Source organism: Camelina sativa, chromosome 3, assembly GCF_030686135.1.
Source record: "Camelina sativa cultivar CO46 ecotype springtype chromosome 3, ASM3068613v1".
NCBI classification, from domain to species: Eukaryota; Viridiplantae; Streptophyta; class Magnoliopsida; order Brassicales; family Brassicaceae; genus Camelina; species Camelina sativa.
The window spans coordinates 25239229-25257282 of record NC_141882.1 but is presented as its reverse complement, the minus strand read 5'-3'; the positions used below and the strand labels follow the sequence as shown (position 1 = coordinate 25257282).

Here is an 18054-nt window from a genome sequence, read left to right as displayed (position 1 = left end):
TCTGTACACTAAATAAAGTGTACGGATACATAAGATGTATATAATATATATAAAAATTATGAAATAAAATTCTTATCAAATTATAAAGAAAAAATATAGATTTTTTTTGTATCTAAAAAAATTTCTAAAAAAAATTATATTAACAATTATTTGAATAATTATGATTGAAAGAAAAAAAAAACTTTATTTCACACTCACACACACATACTCCTTTTGGTAATCTTCTAATCTCTCCTATCTCATATAGATCTTGAAAGGAGATTTCAGTGGTCTTGAAGAAACGAAACAAAGGAGTTTCGTAATTATCTCTAAAAATATTTTGTTATTTGTACAAGGTATAAAAATAGGTAGGTTAATATAGTTGCTAGAGTTACAAGACCGCCTAACATATAGATCTTTACAAGTGGATGTTTTTTATATATATAGAGTTATTTGGAAAAATAGACACTTTTCAAAACATAATTGTAAAATTAGTACAATCACTATTTACAATTAGCAAATTCTACATTTTTTACTGTTTTATACTGTTCACATGACCTTTCAACCCTCATCAACATTTTATATTTACAACAATGCCATTTAGTCTTTGATTTTTTTTTTTAATATATGCTCCCTACAATCTTAAAAACAAAATGCTGGGTAATTAAAATTGATTTTTGAAAATTTTAAAAATATATAAAAATCTCTGTTTTTATTTTCTTTATAATTTGATATATTTTTTGTTTGATAATTTTATTTGATAATGTTAAATATTTTTTACAAATTTTGTATCCGTACACATTAATAAGTATACAGATGTATGTAAACATTATTAAGTGTAGAGATGTCCGTACACATTATTAAGTGTACATATGTACGTACACATTATTAAGTGTACAGATGTAATTTGTGTAATTTGTTTAATTCTTAGGGTTTAAGATATTTGTAGCACAATGGTTTTGTTCAAATTACATATGTACACTTAATATTGTGTGTTTGTAAACTTAATAAAGTGTATAGACATTTGTACACTAAATAAAGTGTACGGATACATAAGATGTATATAATATATAGAAAAATTATGAAATAAAATTCTTATCAAATTGTAAAGAAAAAATATATATTTTTTTGTATCTAAAAAAAATTATATTAACAATTATTTGAATAATTATGATTGAAAGAAAAAAAAACTTTATTTCACACCCACACACACATACCCCTTTTTGTAATCTTCTCATCTAAGCCTATGTCCCACAATCTCTCCTATCTCACACATTCTCTATTACACAACACCTAGTTTTCCAATTTTGAATAGTAAATGTATTAGTTTGCCAATTAAGTTTCCAAAATGTACTAATATGCAAACAAACCCTTAGAAATAAGGTAGAGTTTTCGCCATTCAGTTTGGAACACTTTTTGGGTTCAACTCATATACTCACCTCCGGATATTTTAACCAATAAAAATATGCCATGTTACAATATACTTAAGGGATTTATTTTTTTAGAAAATATTAAATCTAAAAAGGTAAAAATAAACAAACAACGAATAAAAGAAAAATCATTAATAAACATAACACTGCGTTAACATCGCAGTCTTTTCTTTTTAGGTTTTTGACGAAAAACTATAATGGCCACTGATACATATACCTTACCTTCTCTTTTTAATCAGCATGAACCTCTCCAATTCGCACCCTCCACCCTCTTTTGTGTGTGTATGTATTCAGAGGAAGAAACGTGAAGAGAAGGTAAAGGTATGACAATGGCCATTATAGTTGTTCGTCAAAACCCTAAAAAGAAAAGACTGCGACGCCGTTAACGCATTGTTACGTTTATTAATGATTTTTTATTTTTTATTTATTTTAGTTTTAGTTTTTTCTTAAAAATAAATCCCTTAAGTATATTGTGACGTGGCAAATTTTTATTGTCTTAAATATATATGGGGAGGTGAATGAATGGGTTCACAAGAATTGTTCTTCTAATAATCCCATAGAAATATCAACCATTTTTTCTTTCCGTTAATATTGAAACTATTTTCGTATTGTGTAAATTCTTTTATAAAGTGAAAAAACAAAAAAAAAAACTAGCAAGAGTTATAGGAAAAGGTGGAAATCAATGCAAAGCTGAACAAATTAGCGTTTTCACCAAAGATGGAGCAACAAAAAGAGAAGATAAAAGTCTCCAAAAGACAAATTAAAGAACACAATCAACATTGTCGTTTCCTCTGGATCTGTTGCGAGGTTTAGTTGCGTGTCGAAGCTTTGGTTATCAATCACCACGGATCCGTATTTCATCAGCTTGTTCGAAATAAGGTATCCACGTATTGTACCAACGATTCGTCATCTCGGATAATAGGCAGAGGGTTTGGGCCGGGCACGCTAAACGGGCCAAGGGTGTAGCACTGGTCGGCCCATCAGGTCCAGACAGTAGAAGAAAGCGCGGAGAGGCGTCATATTAGCCAGCTCGAGCTGCGAGCTCGGTCAAAGATTCCAGCATTCAAGTGGATTAATTAGGACGCGAGAATCGTGTAAAATTAACTACGCATTAATTGGGTAATTAATTGGTCTGTATAAATATGTAAGGGGGGAGTCTTTGTGGGACATCGAACATTTTTTCTCTCAGGCAGTAATATACAATTTTAGCATTCAAACACTCTCTTTCAGTTCAGAACTCTTAACGGTGATAAGCTCCTCCACACATAAATCACTCTGAGAGGAGAGAACTCCTCTCAGTTCCCACATTTGGCGCTAGAGAGAGGGGGGTTATCACCTATACTCTTATTAGTTCCGACTTCATATCCGAACCCACTTCATCCAAACACCGCTATGGCTACCGACTCTTCCAATCAGATAACTTTGGCGGCTATCCAGAAACTTTTGCAGGACTTGTCTGAGAAGTCCGACCGCCAGCAAGCAACCTTGGCTACTCTCATCGAGCGTTTTGACAGCCTGGAGGGACATGTCTCCATCCGTTTGGAGACAATCATTACGTCAGTAGCCGACAGCCTCTCACCGCACATACGCCGATCTGGTCGATCTCCTGTCTTTCGATCAAAACCCTCACCGACGTGCTCTGGAAATACTTTCCCACCCCAGCTAAGTACTTAAGCAGCGCCACCGCTGGTCGGCAATAGCCACACTCCGGTTCAGCTCGATATTGCTGGATCCTCCGAAGTCCCAGTTCGTCTCCCTTCCCCTGTGGGCGGAAACACTTCGACTCCTGGTTACGTCACCAATCCCGAGATCTTCCGCATGCAGAGCAAAATCCGGGACATGCGGTCTGTGATGCACAGTGCAACCACTTCAGCTCCGGATATTTTCCGAGTGATCGAGGAGTCAAAGAGAACTCCTTTCTCCGACCAAGTAGCCCGAGTCCGCATCAAAGATACTGGTAAAATTAAGTTCTCGAGCTACGAGGGAAAGGGAGATCCGACCAGTCATCTTAAGACTTTCTTGTTAACAGCTAGCCGCGTGGACCTCGAACCTCATGAAGTAGACGCTGGATACTGCAAGTTGTTCGCAGAGACGTTTTGCGGGCCGGCTTTACTTTGGTTCGCATCTCTAGCAGCCGGCTCCATAAACAACTTCACGGACCTGTTGACCTCTTTCATTAAGCAGTATTCTAGCTTAATCTAAACCGCGGTAACAGACGCTCAGCTTTGGAACTTGAGTCAAAATGCCAGAGAGTCTCTCCGGTCTTATATAACAAAGTTCAAGGAAATCCAGGTTCAGAAATCCAGGTTCAGATCCCAGGACTCTCGGACTCGACTGCTTTGGTTGCGCTAAAAATGGCCTCTGGCATGAATCTCGTTTCCGCGAAGAGCTAACCGTAAATCGGTTCCCAACCATTCAGGACGCCTTACACCAGGCTTCAAACTGGATAATTTCAGAGGAAGACAAGGTCGCCGCTGCACTAAAACATAAAGTTCCACCTGCAGGCAAACCTCGATTCGAAGAACCCGCTAAAAAGACTCTACCTACGACTCCGAAGTCCGGACCTGGCACATTCGCAGTCAATCAATCTCCCAAGAAGAATTCTCCAAAGAGTTTGCCATCCAAACCTCCATTTTCACCACGCTCCAAGAGTGGAGTACTCCCAAGTAACAAATGGGTCCGAGATGAGGACACGTACTGCGAGCTCCACAAAACCAATAGCCACTCCACTCGTGACTGCAAGAAATTGATGCACCTTCTCGGAGAAAAGTACGTGGCAGGAGAGATGCCGAATGTAACAATCGAGGAGTTGGAGTAGAAGACAACCCCCGAGATAGACGAAGACGCTCCACCTTCGAAGAAACCGAAACAATCAGATGGGAATGAAGCCCCCAAGAAAAGAATAGACGTCATAATGGGGGGTCGCGCCTTTTTCGAAACTCCATCACTGCAATCAAAGACCATCAGCGGAAGCTCACGAGCCCTCAGCCGAAGCGAGCTAAGGTCAAAACAAGTTACCTACCTGAAGTCATTTTCTTCGAGAAGGAAACCGAGGAACTAGACACTCCGCACGATGATGCACTCGTCATATCACTAGATGTGGCGAACCACAAAGTGTGCCGGATCCTAATAGATACTGGGAGTTCTGTAGATTTGATATTCCTCGAGACGCTTGCTAGAATGGGTATCGGGAGAGAGCACATTGTGGGACCACCCTCACCTTTGGTTTCGTTCACGAGCGAGACATTGATGTCATTGGGCACAATAACACTACCGGTGTCCACTCAAGGAGTGGTAAAAATGGTGGAATTTACGGTCTTTGACCGACCTGTGGCCTAAAACGTTATTATGGGAACACCTTGGCTCTATCAGATGAAGGCAGTAGCCTCGACGTACCATCAGTGCGTCAAATTTCCAACCCCGCAAGGAGTTCGAGAGATTCTAGGGAGCCAAAGGACGGCAAGGAGATGCTACCTCGCGAGTCACAAGCTCCTGGTTCAATAGCAACCACAGCTCGAGGTCCCGAAGAACCCAGTTCGGAAGCAATTAAAAGGCGACCTCACTGAGCCGATTTTCATCAACGATAAGTTTCCAGATCAGGAAATCAAGATCGGAGCTGGGTTGGATGACGAGCTCCGCGCCAGTTTGGTAACCTTTCTGAAAGAAAATATGGCCACCTTTGCGTGGTCCGTAGATGAAATGCCCGGTATCAGTCCGGAGGTAATCTCGCACGAGCTAAACGTTGACCCAACATTCAGACCTATAAAGCAAAAGCAAAGAAAACTGGGTCCTGAGCGAGCTGAAATCGTTAACAAGGAGGTGGAACGTTTACATAAAGCGGGGCAGATACGCGAAGTAAAGTACCCTGAATGGCTCGCGAACACAGTGGTAGTCAAGAAAAAGAATGGAAAATCACGAGTTTGCGTCGATTTTACCGACTTGAATAAGGCTTACCCTAAGGACAGCTTTCCACTTCCGCATATAAACAGGCTAGTTGAGTCCACTTCGGGCCACGAGCTGATGTCTTTCATGGATGCCTTCTCCGGTTACAATCAAATCCTTATGAACCCGGATGACTAGGAAAAGACCGCATTCATTACGGACCGTGGGATTTACTGTTACAAGGTGATGCCTTTTGGGTTAAAGAACGCCGGAGCAACCTACCAGAGACTAGTAAACCGAATGTTCGAGCACCAGCTCGGAAAAACCATGGAAGTCTACATTGACGACATGTTGGTAAAGTCTATGGAAGCTAGCTCGCATCTCGCAGATTTGAAAGTTTGCTTCGACATCTTGAACCAGTTCGGGATGCAGCTTAACCCCACAAAGTGCACCTTTGCAGTCCCATCGGGGAAGTTTCTGGGATACATCGTTACAGAACGAGGAATTGAAGCAAACCCGAGGCAAATTAACGCTTTCTTGTCAATGAGTTCTCCTAGGACTTTACGCGAAGTGCAAAGTCTTAACGGACGGATCGCCGCCCTCAACCGCTTCATCTCCTGGTCTACAGACAATTGCCTCCCGTTCTACCAGTTTTTGAGGAAAGGGGGGAAGAACTTCTTATGGGATACGAAGTGCGAAGAAGCATTCGCTCAGCTGAAAGCTTACCTGTCTGAACCTCCGTTCTTGGCTAAACCTGAGTCCAGAGAGCCACTTTTCCTTTACGTAGCTGTTTCGGACAGCGCAGTAAGTGGAGTCTTGGTTCGGGAAGAAAGGGGGGAGCAGCGACCAATTTTCTATGTCAGTAAGTAATTTACTGGGGCAGAGTCCAGGTATCATATGATGGAAAAATTGGCCTTAGCAGTAGTTACTTCGGCAAGAAAACTGCGACCTTACTTTCAGTCCCATATAATCGTAATCCTAACGACGCAACCACTTCGGACGGTGTTGCATAGTCCAAGCCATTATGGGAGATTAGCTAAATGGTATGTCGAGCTGAGTGAATACGACATCGAGTTCCGGACACGAACATGTGCTAAGGCGCAAGTGCTGGCAGATTTCCTGATCAAACTCCCACTAGCCTCTACGGTCAATGACAATATCGAGGTCCCATGGACATTGCATGTAGATGGAGCATCTTCAAGATCAGGAGCAGGAATTGGGGTCCGTCTCACTTCTCCTACTGGAGAAGTAATCGAGCAGTCATTTCGCTTGGCATTCAATGCATCAAACAATGAAGCCGAATATGAGTCCTTCCTCGCTGGCTTATGCCTCATAGTAGAGATTGATGTCCGAAAGCTCCGAGCTTTTTGCGATTCGCAGATGGACACCAACCAGTTCCTAGGAGAGTACGAGACTAAGGATGGTCGTATGGAGGCTTATTTGTCCACAGCTCGGGAATTAGTAACTAAGTTCGACGATTTTGAAATCACTAAGATCCCACGAAGTGAAAACTCCGTTGCGGACGTCTTAGCAGCTCTGGCATCAACTTCGGATCCTGCAATGACAAGAATTATCCCCGTCGAAGTCATCGAGTTTCCTATTATTCGACTCGAGAGCTCGAACGTAGTCACCCGGGCAGCTCGCAAGGCAGCTTTGGAGGCAGCTCGCAAGGCAGCTTCGGATTCTTTGCCACATAAGGACTCAGCTCCCGTCACCCCTACTGTGATGGATATTCATTCGCCTCCGGTCGAGCAAGAAACAAATCAAACTCCGGAATCATCGAGCTCACCAGTCGACGACCAAGCCGTTATACCGCACTCCACTTCGAGCAGTACGAGCACTAACAATTGGGGGGCAGGAGACTGGCGGAGCCCGATCTGGGCTTACTTGGAAAAAGGGGAACTTTCAGCCGACAAATGGGCAACCAGGAAACTCAAAATTGTCAGTGCACGGTATTGCATCCACAACAGAGTACTCCTACGCCGAAGTGTAGTTGGTCCCTATCTAACATGTGTTGCTGGTAAAGAGCCCCTGATGCTGATGCAACCTGTTCACGACGATCCCAATGGGAATCACTCTGGAGGACGGACTCTGGCCTTCAAAATCAAAAGGCAAGGCTATTTCTAGCCTACTGTGGTCACAGATTGCGAAAAATTTTCTCGAACTTGTGAGAAATGTCAAAAGCATGCCCCATCAATCCATCAACCTACCGAGCTCCTATCGTCGGTGTCCGCACCTTACCCGTTCATGAGGTGGTCCATGGACATCATTGCCCTTTACATCGGGGACCAGGAGGAGTTCAGTACATGCTCGCTCTTACTGACTATTTCTCCAAGTGGGTAGAAGCAGCGGCCTACGCGAAAGTAACGAGTGAAGAAGTAGAGCAGTTCGTGCTAAAAAGCATAATCTATCGCTACGGCATCCCTCACGAAATTGTCACCAACAATGGTCCGCATTTCATCTCCTCGCAGTTCGAAGGGTTTTGCGCGAAATTGAAGAAACGGCTCGATTCTCGCAAAGGGCGCTGGCCGGACGAGCTGTGGGGGTGTTCTTTGGGCAATCCGAACAACACCCCGCCGGACCACTAATGAAACACCTTTTTCCCTCGTTTACGGAGTCGATGCCGTAGTCCCAGCCGACATAGAGGTTCCTGGAGTCCATACCTCGCTAAACCCACTCCGAGCCGAGGAGAATGAGGAATTTTTACAGGATACCCTCGATACAATCAATGAGCGTCGGGATCAGACCTCAGTTCGGATCCAGAACTACCAGAACGCAGTAGCCCGGTATTATAATTCTAAAATCCGAGGCAGGCCCTTGGTGGTTGGCAACCTAGTGCTTCGAAAGGTCTACGAGAACACTGAGGAGCTCAATGCAGGGAAGCTGGGAATCAACTGGGAAGGACCATACATAATTACTCGCGAAGTCCGAAATGGAGTTTATCAGCTCGAGGATTTAAAGGGAAAACCAGTTCCGAGGTCCTGGAACTCTTTACATATTAAACTCTTTTACAGTTAATTTTATTGTATCGATCTACGTTTAACTTAATCCCGATAAGGGTACGTAGGCAGCCCGCTTCGGGTCCAGTTATCCATATTAATAAAATCAAAAGTTTCTGAAAATTTTTATTAATAATGGTTCAAACCAAAAAAAAAAAAAAAAATTGAGTTTTGACTTCGTAAATCGAAATCGATTAAAGCCAAGGTTCAACTTCGCGAATTCTAAACCGAAGTACTCACTTCGTACCCAGCTTTACTTATCAAATTAAAGATGAGGTTTAATTTCGCGAACTCTAGTCTAAACCAGAGTACTCACTTCGTACCCAGCTTTACTTATCAAATTAAAGCTGAGGTTTAATTTCGCGAACTCTAGTCTAAACCGAAGTACTCACTTCGTACCCAGCTTTACTTATCAAATTTAAGCTGAGGTTTAATTTCGCGAACTCTAGTCTAAATCGAAGTACTCACACTTCGTACCCAGCTTTACTTATCAAATTAAAGCTGAGGTTTAATTTCGCGAACTCTAGTCTAAACCGAAGTATTCATTTCGTATTCAGCTTTAAAGTTGAGATTTAATTTCGTAAATTCTAATTAGAACCGAAGTTCACACTTCGTACTCAGTTTTATTTTTTATTAGAAGCTGAGGTTAAATTTCACGAACTCTAATCAAAACCGCAGTCCTCACTTCGTACTTATTTTTGCTCGTATCAGTTAAAACCAAAGTTCGCAAAAGGTAAAAATTCTTTGTCCCAAAATACGCGAGTACAAAGTGGTCACCACGACCAATAAACTCCGAATTAAGTTCAAAAAGAAAAACAACAAACGGGGGGCAACTTGTGCCAAAATAACCCCAGGATAAAAACTATTGAGTAGGGAGAGGAGGATCTGATGCCGCTTCGGAAAGGACCAAGCTCATCTCTGCAAGCTCCGCCTCCGACCTGGTATTCGCCAAGAAATCGCCCTACTCATCGATTATGACGCTCAAAGGATGTTCGTCGCACAAAAGCTCGGGCGTATCCGTCAAAAGGTCTGAAAATGCAGAAAGGGCGAAGTCACGGGGAGTTACCTGCGAAACCTTTTTGTCAGCCTCCTCCTCATCAGCTCTCAGAAGTCCGAGCTCAGCTTCCATATCTTGGATCTCTCCCCTAGAGATCTCCTCGATCAGCATCCGGTTAGCCCTGATCTCAGCAGCTCGGATCTTGGCCGGAGCTAGCTTCTCCCTCTCCTCGAAAGTGATCCTCACTTCCTCAACCAAGGGGTGAAGAGCTCGCCTCATTGCCTATCTCTCCTCCCTCTGTACCCTTTCAATTTCGCAGTTGTTGCCAGCCTCCAGAAGTTGATTACAGAGCTCGATTTCGTGCAGCCTGTTCTTCGCCGCCTTCGCATCTTCGGCAGCCTCAAAGTAAAGGTCCCCCGCCTTCTTCAATTTGTCTCGGAGGTCCTCATTGGCAACCCTGAGGTCAAGCACCTCTACCTCAGCTCTCTTCAGCTTCCAGGTCGGCGATTCTCTCTTTAACAAGGCTCACCTCGGAAGATGAGGGGGAAGCAAACAGTTGATCCTCGTAAGATGCCACCGAGGAGTTAAACTCGATCATCAGCTGGGAAAGTCACAGCTTGTTAAAAGCGGTGAAGGTGGTAAAGTAAAAAAAAAACCTCCGAAAGGGTATATGCATCACTAACCTCGCCAATCTTGTTCGCGAAGCGGAAGAAGTTTGCGCGGTTTAGTTCGGACATGTCGGCAAACGCCGGAATCCGAACTCCAGGCCGAGTATAGCTCCTCATCAGGACAGCTGGGGACGCAGGGGGAGCTGAAATATTTGAGCAATGTTATTTTACTCAGTAACCATCTGAAAAACAAAATTGAAACACTTCGGGCTAACGTTACCTCGGGGGGAAGAACGCAGTTCCTTCGAGGGTAACCTCCTGGAGGAGCCTCCGGATTCTTTTGAAGGGGGCACTTCCCTAGATCTCCTCTCCGAGGAGGGACCCCCATCTTTTGAGCCGGACCTACTCCGGTCGTCCCCCGACGAACCAGTCCGGGCTCGGCTCTTCTCACGGGAAGATGAGGAAGTCTCGGGTTCCTTCCTCTTTTTGGATGAGTCAGTTCGCTGGGAGCTGACTTCACCAGAAGGCTTCCTTGCTGACGGGGGGGAGGAGCTGCGATCTCCTGTGGATCGTCACTAGAATCAGCTATGACAATCACGGGGTTCAGACGGATCGGTCGAAGGTCCAGAGGCACCTACGAGGAGCTCGGAAGGGCCAGCAGGGGACGCGGGAGTCCTGCCTACCTCAGAGGCGGACGAACTGGACTTCTTGGTAGGAAGGCGAGCTTTGCCCTCGGCAAGAGCCGCCGCCATGTTTAGCTTCGCCTCCTTCTCAGCAAGTCGGCAAGCCCTTTCTTCTCTATAATTCATCTCTGAAGTGCTTATGGGGTCGGAGCAAACGAGAGAATGTCCTCTGAGCCTCACCGTGGACTCCCTAATCCTTTCACACGAAAAGGAATCCCAGGCGATCTGGCCCTGGCTGCAGAACCTCGAGAAAATCTCGCAAAATGTAGGGAAAAACAACCCGCGCTCGAAGTAATCTGAGATAGAAACGACAAAGGGTAAGAGGCAAAATATATATATATATATATATATATATATTGAGGTTGTACCTAACAAGGAACACCATTCTACCAATTTTCGAAGTCCACTTCGACACGTGCGAACTCAAGAGGTGACCAAAGGTGAGTTCGTTAACCGGGAAAAAGAAGTAAGACTTCCGCCATTTCTCGTCCTTCTCGGGAAGGTCATCAAAGACCTTCAGCTCGGAGAGCGGACTTACGTAAAGCGTACCCTTGGTACGACCTGTTTTCACCGTGTAAACCTGAAGAAAGTCGGCCAAGGATAGCTTGTAATCGAACTCCTCCCCCAGAGTCTGGAGACACATGACGATTCGAACGAAGTTCGGGCATATCTGGGGGAGAGCGAAGCCCAGTTCGAACATCATCTTTACGATGAGTTCGGGAAGGGAGAACGATAGTCCGCACGCAGAGAAAAATATCTCGAACGCGCAACAGTAGCCCGGAAGAAGATTCTCCGGGGACTCATGAGCTTCCGGGAACCTGATCTCGATCTTAGGCGGAATTCTGGTAGATCCTCTAAACTCAGCTATATTCTCCGCAGAGAGAATTGACGGCTGATGGGGACCATAAACGCCCGAAATCAAAGGTTTCACGGTTTTACCCGATGAGGATATCGGAGGAGACATGTTTTCCGGGTAAAAGTAGTGAGAATTAGAGGGGGGTCGAAGAACTTTCCGGCGAAAGCAAAGAAACTAACAGAAGAAAAGAGAGAAAAGTGCAGGACAAAACGAAAGCAAACTGAGAATTAAGAGTAGGAGGGAGAAGTTGGGTGAGTTTACCTTTATACACGGAACCAGCGAGTAATGATTACCTGGGGAAGCGAAAGGTCTCAGACCGCTTTTCCTCTCTCTTATAGCTTACACGCTACTCGGTGGGCCCCAGGGCTTGTTTGGGAAGGAAAATCTCATCATCACCACGATCAAATCGTTGGGATATGGGGAATATTCAGTTTCCCAAAATCGATCGCTTGGAGATCAAAAGTCCCCCGAACTGCTCAGCTCGGAAGACTTGGGGGGCAACTGTTGTACCCACGATTCGTCATCTCGGATAACAGGCAGAGGGCCTGGGCCGGGCACGCTAAACGGGCCAAGGGTGTAGCACTGGTCGGCCCATCAGGCCCAGAGAGAAGAAGAGAGCGCGGAGAGTCGTCATATTAGTCAGCTCGCAGCTCGAGCTCGGTCAAAGATTCCAGCATTCAAGTGGATTAATTAAGACGCGAGAATCGTGTAAAATTAATTACGCATTAATTGGGTAATTAATTGGTCTGTATAAATATGTAAGGGGGGGAGTCTTTGTGGGGCATCGAACATTTTTTCTCTCAAGCAGTAATATACAATTTTAGCATTCAAACACTCTCTTTCAGTTTGGAACTCTTAACAGTGATATGCTCCTCCACACATAAATCACTCTGAGAGGAGAAAACTCCTCTCAGTTCCCACACCACGGCCGAGTCTTTTGTTATGCTTCACTGAATATGACAAGTTGTTTGTGTTCCTTGATTCCACAATATCATCATTCACTTCAGGGCTCGAACAAGTCTTACTCTTGTTCTCAACGTCTTGATCTTTATCAATTTAAATTCCCATTATATCCTAACGTACCTCCTACGGAATCTGTCCAAGGCTTGTTTTGCTTTCAACAATCAGCAACCCCGATAGTTTGTAACCCTAGCACGAGACAGATCTTAACTTTATCCAAACCTAGAATGAGCTGGGAGAATCTAACCATCTTTTTAGGATACGATCTGGTTGAATCTAAACACAAAGTAATGTGCATGCCTTTTAGAAGAAGCTCTCATGTGTGTCGGGTGTTAACATTGGGATCTGCTCAAGCAAAATGGAGAACAGTCAAAACTAAACCTACACATCGTTCTGACAGTCATACTTCTGGACGATGCATCAAGGGGGGTTATATATTATATAGCCTATGTTCATCGTACCAGTGTTTGGGTTATAATGAGCTTTGATGTCAGATTTGAAAAGAATGGTATGATTCAGTTACCATCAGATGTTATGATGAATCGGATCATAGCTTACGAAGGGAGGATAGCTTTTGTTAGAAGAGAGACTAAGAATGATGTTAAAATGACATTGCGCATTCTGGAAGATCCGGAGAAACGCAAGTAGTCGAGCAAAGGCTTTCTTGCACCTGTTTGGTACAGAGATGAGAGTTTGAATACTTGTTTGTAAGAGGTATCACTCATGCTGGTGAGTTTATTTATGTACCTGATACGTATCACAAGCCGTCTTATATTTTATTTTGTGATCCGGTGAGGAGCAGCTTCAGAAGATTCGAACTTGGAGGAATCAAGGAAGACAAAGGTGTGGTCAATACTTTATATTTTCACAAGCTCCACACTTTCCCGAATCACGTTGAGAATCTAATGTCTCTGTAACAAATTTCTTGCGGTTTTTCTTTTCCTTGGCATTATGACACTTATCTTATGCAAGTTTATGATTTCTGTCCTCATTTTTTTTTCCTTACTTTAATTAGGGTAAATTATGCAGTAGCCATAGAGTGAGTTTTTTATTCACTTTAGGTCAAAGTGAAAAGTGTTTTTCATGTGTTAGCCACCTCCATAATTTTGGACAACTAAACTCTTGAAGCAAACAAACTAAATAAAGTCTTTAGTTAAGCTAGGATTATTCTCATTTTTGTGACTAAATAGAATAAAATCTGTTTGTTACAGTAAAAAAATAAAAAATAAAATAAGTCATTAATGTGTTTTGCTAGTACTGTGTTTTGATGTACGGTTCTTTGCAACTGTGTACGTACACAAGTCATTAATGTTGTGTACGTACATATACAATGTTATTGGAAACATAATTATACTGTTGATTATATATAAACTTCAGAATTATAATTATTCAGAAATAGTACAAACATTCCGAACATTCATTAATGTACGTAAAGTTTTTTTATTCAATGTGTATGTCCATACGTGCTCAGTAATGTACGTAATGTTCTGAGTACATACGTACATTAAGGAAAAATAAGGCTTATGATTTGCGCTATGGTATGGTGTACGTAAATAATGTTCTTTTATTCAATGTGTACGTCCATAAGTGTGTTTTTAATAGAGGGTATAACTGTATTTTTGCAGTCATTTTCAACATGTGTATCCTCTGCAACCCAAATATTGCAGCCATTGTTCACAGTTTCTCATAAGCCTTATTTTCCTTTACATTTTAATATTTTTTACACCTAAATCTTGTAAATCTAGCTTATATTAGCATTTTTAAATTTAAGAACTAAAATTTTTGAGTTTTTAAAGTGTTTGGAATTATTTTTGAGTTTTACTCACCCAATCTGAAATTTTTTCTTCTTCTGCTTCTCGTTGGAGTTCTAATCGAAAACTATAGTTGCCAGAGTTCAAACACAGTTTTGTTTCACCGAAATTTATTATTCTAGTTCTTTTGGTGAAGGAAGATGATGAACTTCACACTTTGTTTTTTTTTTCTTTTCTTCGTTTCGTACACTAAACTAAATCTTTAAAATTATTTCAATTATGTTTTTCTTTTTTAATTAACCAAACACTGTATCGTTTGGGTAATGACATCAAATTATAATTGTCTAGTTAGAGGGTATTTTTGTTCTTTTATTTGGGGTGGCTATTTCGTGAGAAGTTATATTGACTTTGTTAATTCACGAAAGAAAATGTTTTTTTGGTGTGATTGGTGAAAATTTCTTCTTTAATTATTATTTGGATTACTTTTGTGGTGCTAAAATTCTGAAAATTGAGTAATTTTGGCAATTTTCATTTTTAAAGTTCAAACCATGCATGGTAATTCAAAAACTTCCCCCTACTGTTGTAAACTAGACATTCAGAAGAATAATGATAGTTTTCAAATATACACATTTAACCAAAGGAAAATAAAAAAGGGAACAAAAGAAAAACTCTCTCAGGCACATTTCCCTAGACAGCTAAAAGAAGCAAAACCTTTTTGAAAAAAATAGATCTCAACTACTTTTAGTTTCTTATTCTAGTAACTTGAGGCCTTGGAGACAACTTTCGGCGTCCTTTGGCCGGCTGTTTGCCGACATCTTGGTGAGTCCGGCGAAGGAGTCGCCCCTCACAACAATCCCCACCTCATCCAAATACACCAATCTGAATCTTGGAAAGCTTTACTTACAAGGGTGGGTCAAAAGTACAAAGCAAAGATGAAGTTAGCCATGCTCCACCATGATCTTACCCCACCTGAAGTACAAGCTTTCAATGTGGTAATCTCTTCTCTCTCTCTTATTTAAGTCTCCTATACTAAATAAGTTTGAACCCTCTCACCTTAGTGTGAAGATTCATATCTAGTGTGGGTTTTTGTAGCTGAAACTCTAACTCTCAGCCGGTTTTAGGCAAGAAACCACAGTCTTTAAGACAAAACCATCTTAGCTCTGTATAAATAACCCTCTCACCTTTGTGTGAAGAACCCTCTCACCTCCGTGTGAAGAACTTGTAGCTTCAAAATGGACAGAAAGATGCCTTACCACCTAAAAGGCAAAGGAAAACAGAGCGATTATGACCCACCTGTTAGTAGAAGTGTCAGAGCCCCAGAGCTAGATAATGTGGATCTCATTGAGGCAAACTCTCTTACCCTGATGGGAAGACTCACAAACCCTTCACATCAAAGAATATGGTCACTCATTCCATTCCTACCAAAAAGATGGAACGTAAGAGGAAAGGCTATTGGATCAGACCTCGGAAATGGCTGCTTCCAATTCCTATTCGACTATGAAGAGGACCTGCAGAAGGTACTTGACGACAGACCTTTTCACTTTGACCACTGGATGCTCATTTTCCAAAAATGGGAACCAATTATAGACCCGAATTTCCCCTCCAAAATTCTTTTTTGGATAGAGCTCAAAGGGCTCCCAAAGCACTTTTGGAAGTTGGAGATGATTACATCTATTGGAGAGGGCTTGGGAGAAATGATAGGACATGAAATAACTCCCACAGTCATCATGATGAGGATAATTATCGATGGACTGCAACCTCTAGTCAAGGAAACTATTGTAGAATTCCCAGATGGGAGCGAGACACTTGTGACTCTGATCTATAGAGGCCTCAAAAACCACTGTCTCCACTGCAACAGGTTGAATCACGAAAAGAAAGACTGCCCCGGGTTGACAACAACTGCTCCGAGTAGAAAGGACCCTCCTTCTCATCAACAACTCCACTCCCCTGCTCTTCACAACTACTCTACTCACAGAGAGGAGAACAACACATACAAAGAAACTCATGCAAGACACTCTCACCTGGTGTACTCTAGATCCCATGGAGTTTATCGGGACCAGAGTTCAGGAACCAAACTAAACAATAGCTATCATGCACCAAGAGAGAGGACTGAGTTCCAAAGGCCCCATTACAATGGAAAGACTCCATCTAGATCAAGCGAACAATCTCATAGAGGTTCACACAGAAACTATAGCACACCCTACTCGGAGAGACAATGGCCTAACCTGCAATGGAGAGAGAAGGCTAACTCCAGAGGAACCGTTAGAGCTATCTCCCAGGATTTCTCTGGAACATCTCGACCTACGAGACCTCCCCTAGAAAGAGCCTCAGCCTTCAAGGTCACTCCCCCTCCTCCTCCACCCCCGATCCCCACAAGAGAGGAAGTCTTAAACGATCTCAGAGAAGTCACGATTCAATATACGATTTGTGCCGACCCAACAGAACAAGCTGCTCGAAAACATAGAGTACTCCAAGGTGAGGCCAAAGACCTAATGAATGAAACTGCAGACAAGATCATAGGAGCAGCAACAAATCAAAACCTTACCTTGGCAGAAAAGCAAAGTGAACCTTGTCAGGACTTACCTTTACATCCTGCTTTGTTACAAGATCCAGCTCATGCGGCTGCCAAAAAGAAAAGGGGAAGGCCCCCGATGTCAAAACCTCAGAATAAGACCGCTGCTCAACTTATGAGTGCAAAATCAAGTAAAAGAAATAAAGTTTTAATCCAAAACTCACCAAAGAGGAAGAACACTCCACATAAATCAAATCCTACGTGTGAGGAGACCCTTCCTACAACCACTGCTACTCCTACAAACCAAAGATTCACTGCACTTAGCGAGGAAGGCGGACCCTCTACGAGTAAACCAGCACCAAAAAGCACCATCATACCTGCTATGGTGAAGAAGAAGGTGGATTTTCAGAATCCACCTCCACCTCTTCCTTAAGAGTTCTGAGCTTGAACTGTTGTGGTTTGAGGAACCCCATGACAGTTCTTAGACTGAAGGAGATTCAAAAGCTATCTTCTCCTGATATAATTTTCCTCATGGAGACAAAGAATGATGATGACTTTGTTCTCAACAAACTTCAATGCCTTGGATTTTCAGCAAATAAGTTGGTACCTCCAAATAGCCCTGGTAGTGGTGGACTAGTGCTCTTATGGAAACAACATGTGGATATCGAAATCCTCCAGGTCTTTCCCAACTTCATTGATACATACATTACTGCGGAAGGAAGATCCTTTTATGCTACTTTCCTATATGGAGAACCTGAAAAAGCAAAAAGAAAGGCAATTTGGGATCAGCTTTCGTCCTTGGGCCAAACTAGAGATGAACCATGGTTTCTAACAGGAGATTTCAATGATATTATAGACTCGTCTGAAAAACAGGGAGGACCAAGTAGACCGGAAGGATCCTTTGTCGACCTCAAAACATTCATGTCTGAATGTGACCTATTTGATCTCCAACACTCTGGTAATTTCTTGTCTTGGCGAGGACAAAGATACGACCATCTAGTACACTGCCGGCTAGACAGAGCAATGTCTAATAGCTCTTGGGCTGAAGCTTACCCCTTGGGTCGTGCTGAATACCTCAGATTTGAAGCCTCAGACCATAGACCTTTGATTACCTATTTCGATCTGAGAAAAAAGAAAAAGAAAGGTCTATTTAGATATGATAGAAGGCTTAGAAGAAACAAGGAAGTGACACAACTAATCAGAGAACATTGGGGAGTGGAAAAGGTGGAAAAAGTAGAGCACAAGATAGCTAGATGTGCTAGATGTAGACAGGCAATCTTTCAGTGGACCAGAGAAAACCACAAAAATAGTCAAAAGCTAATCGAAGAAGCTAAGTCGGAACTGGAGCTAGCTATGACAAACCCCTCCTCCACTACTATCATGATTGCTTTCATAAG

At 42.6% G+C, this 18054-nt stretch overlaps 1 pseudogene; it reads left to right on the top strand.

Annotated features, from left to right (window-relative positions):
* Positions 1 to 1649: 1649 nt before the first annotated feature.
* On the top strand, positions 1650 to 13311 carry LOC109130728 (putative F-box protein At1g47765 pseudogene; annotated as a pseudogene).
* The last annotated feature ends 4743 nt before the right edge of the window (positions 13312 to 18054 follow it).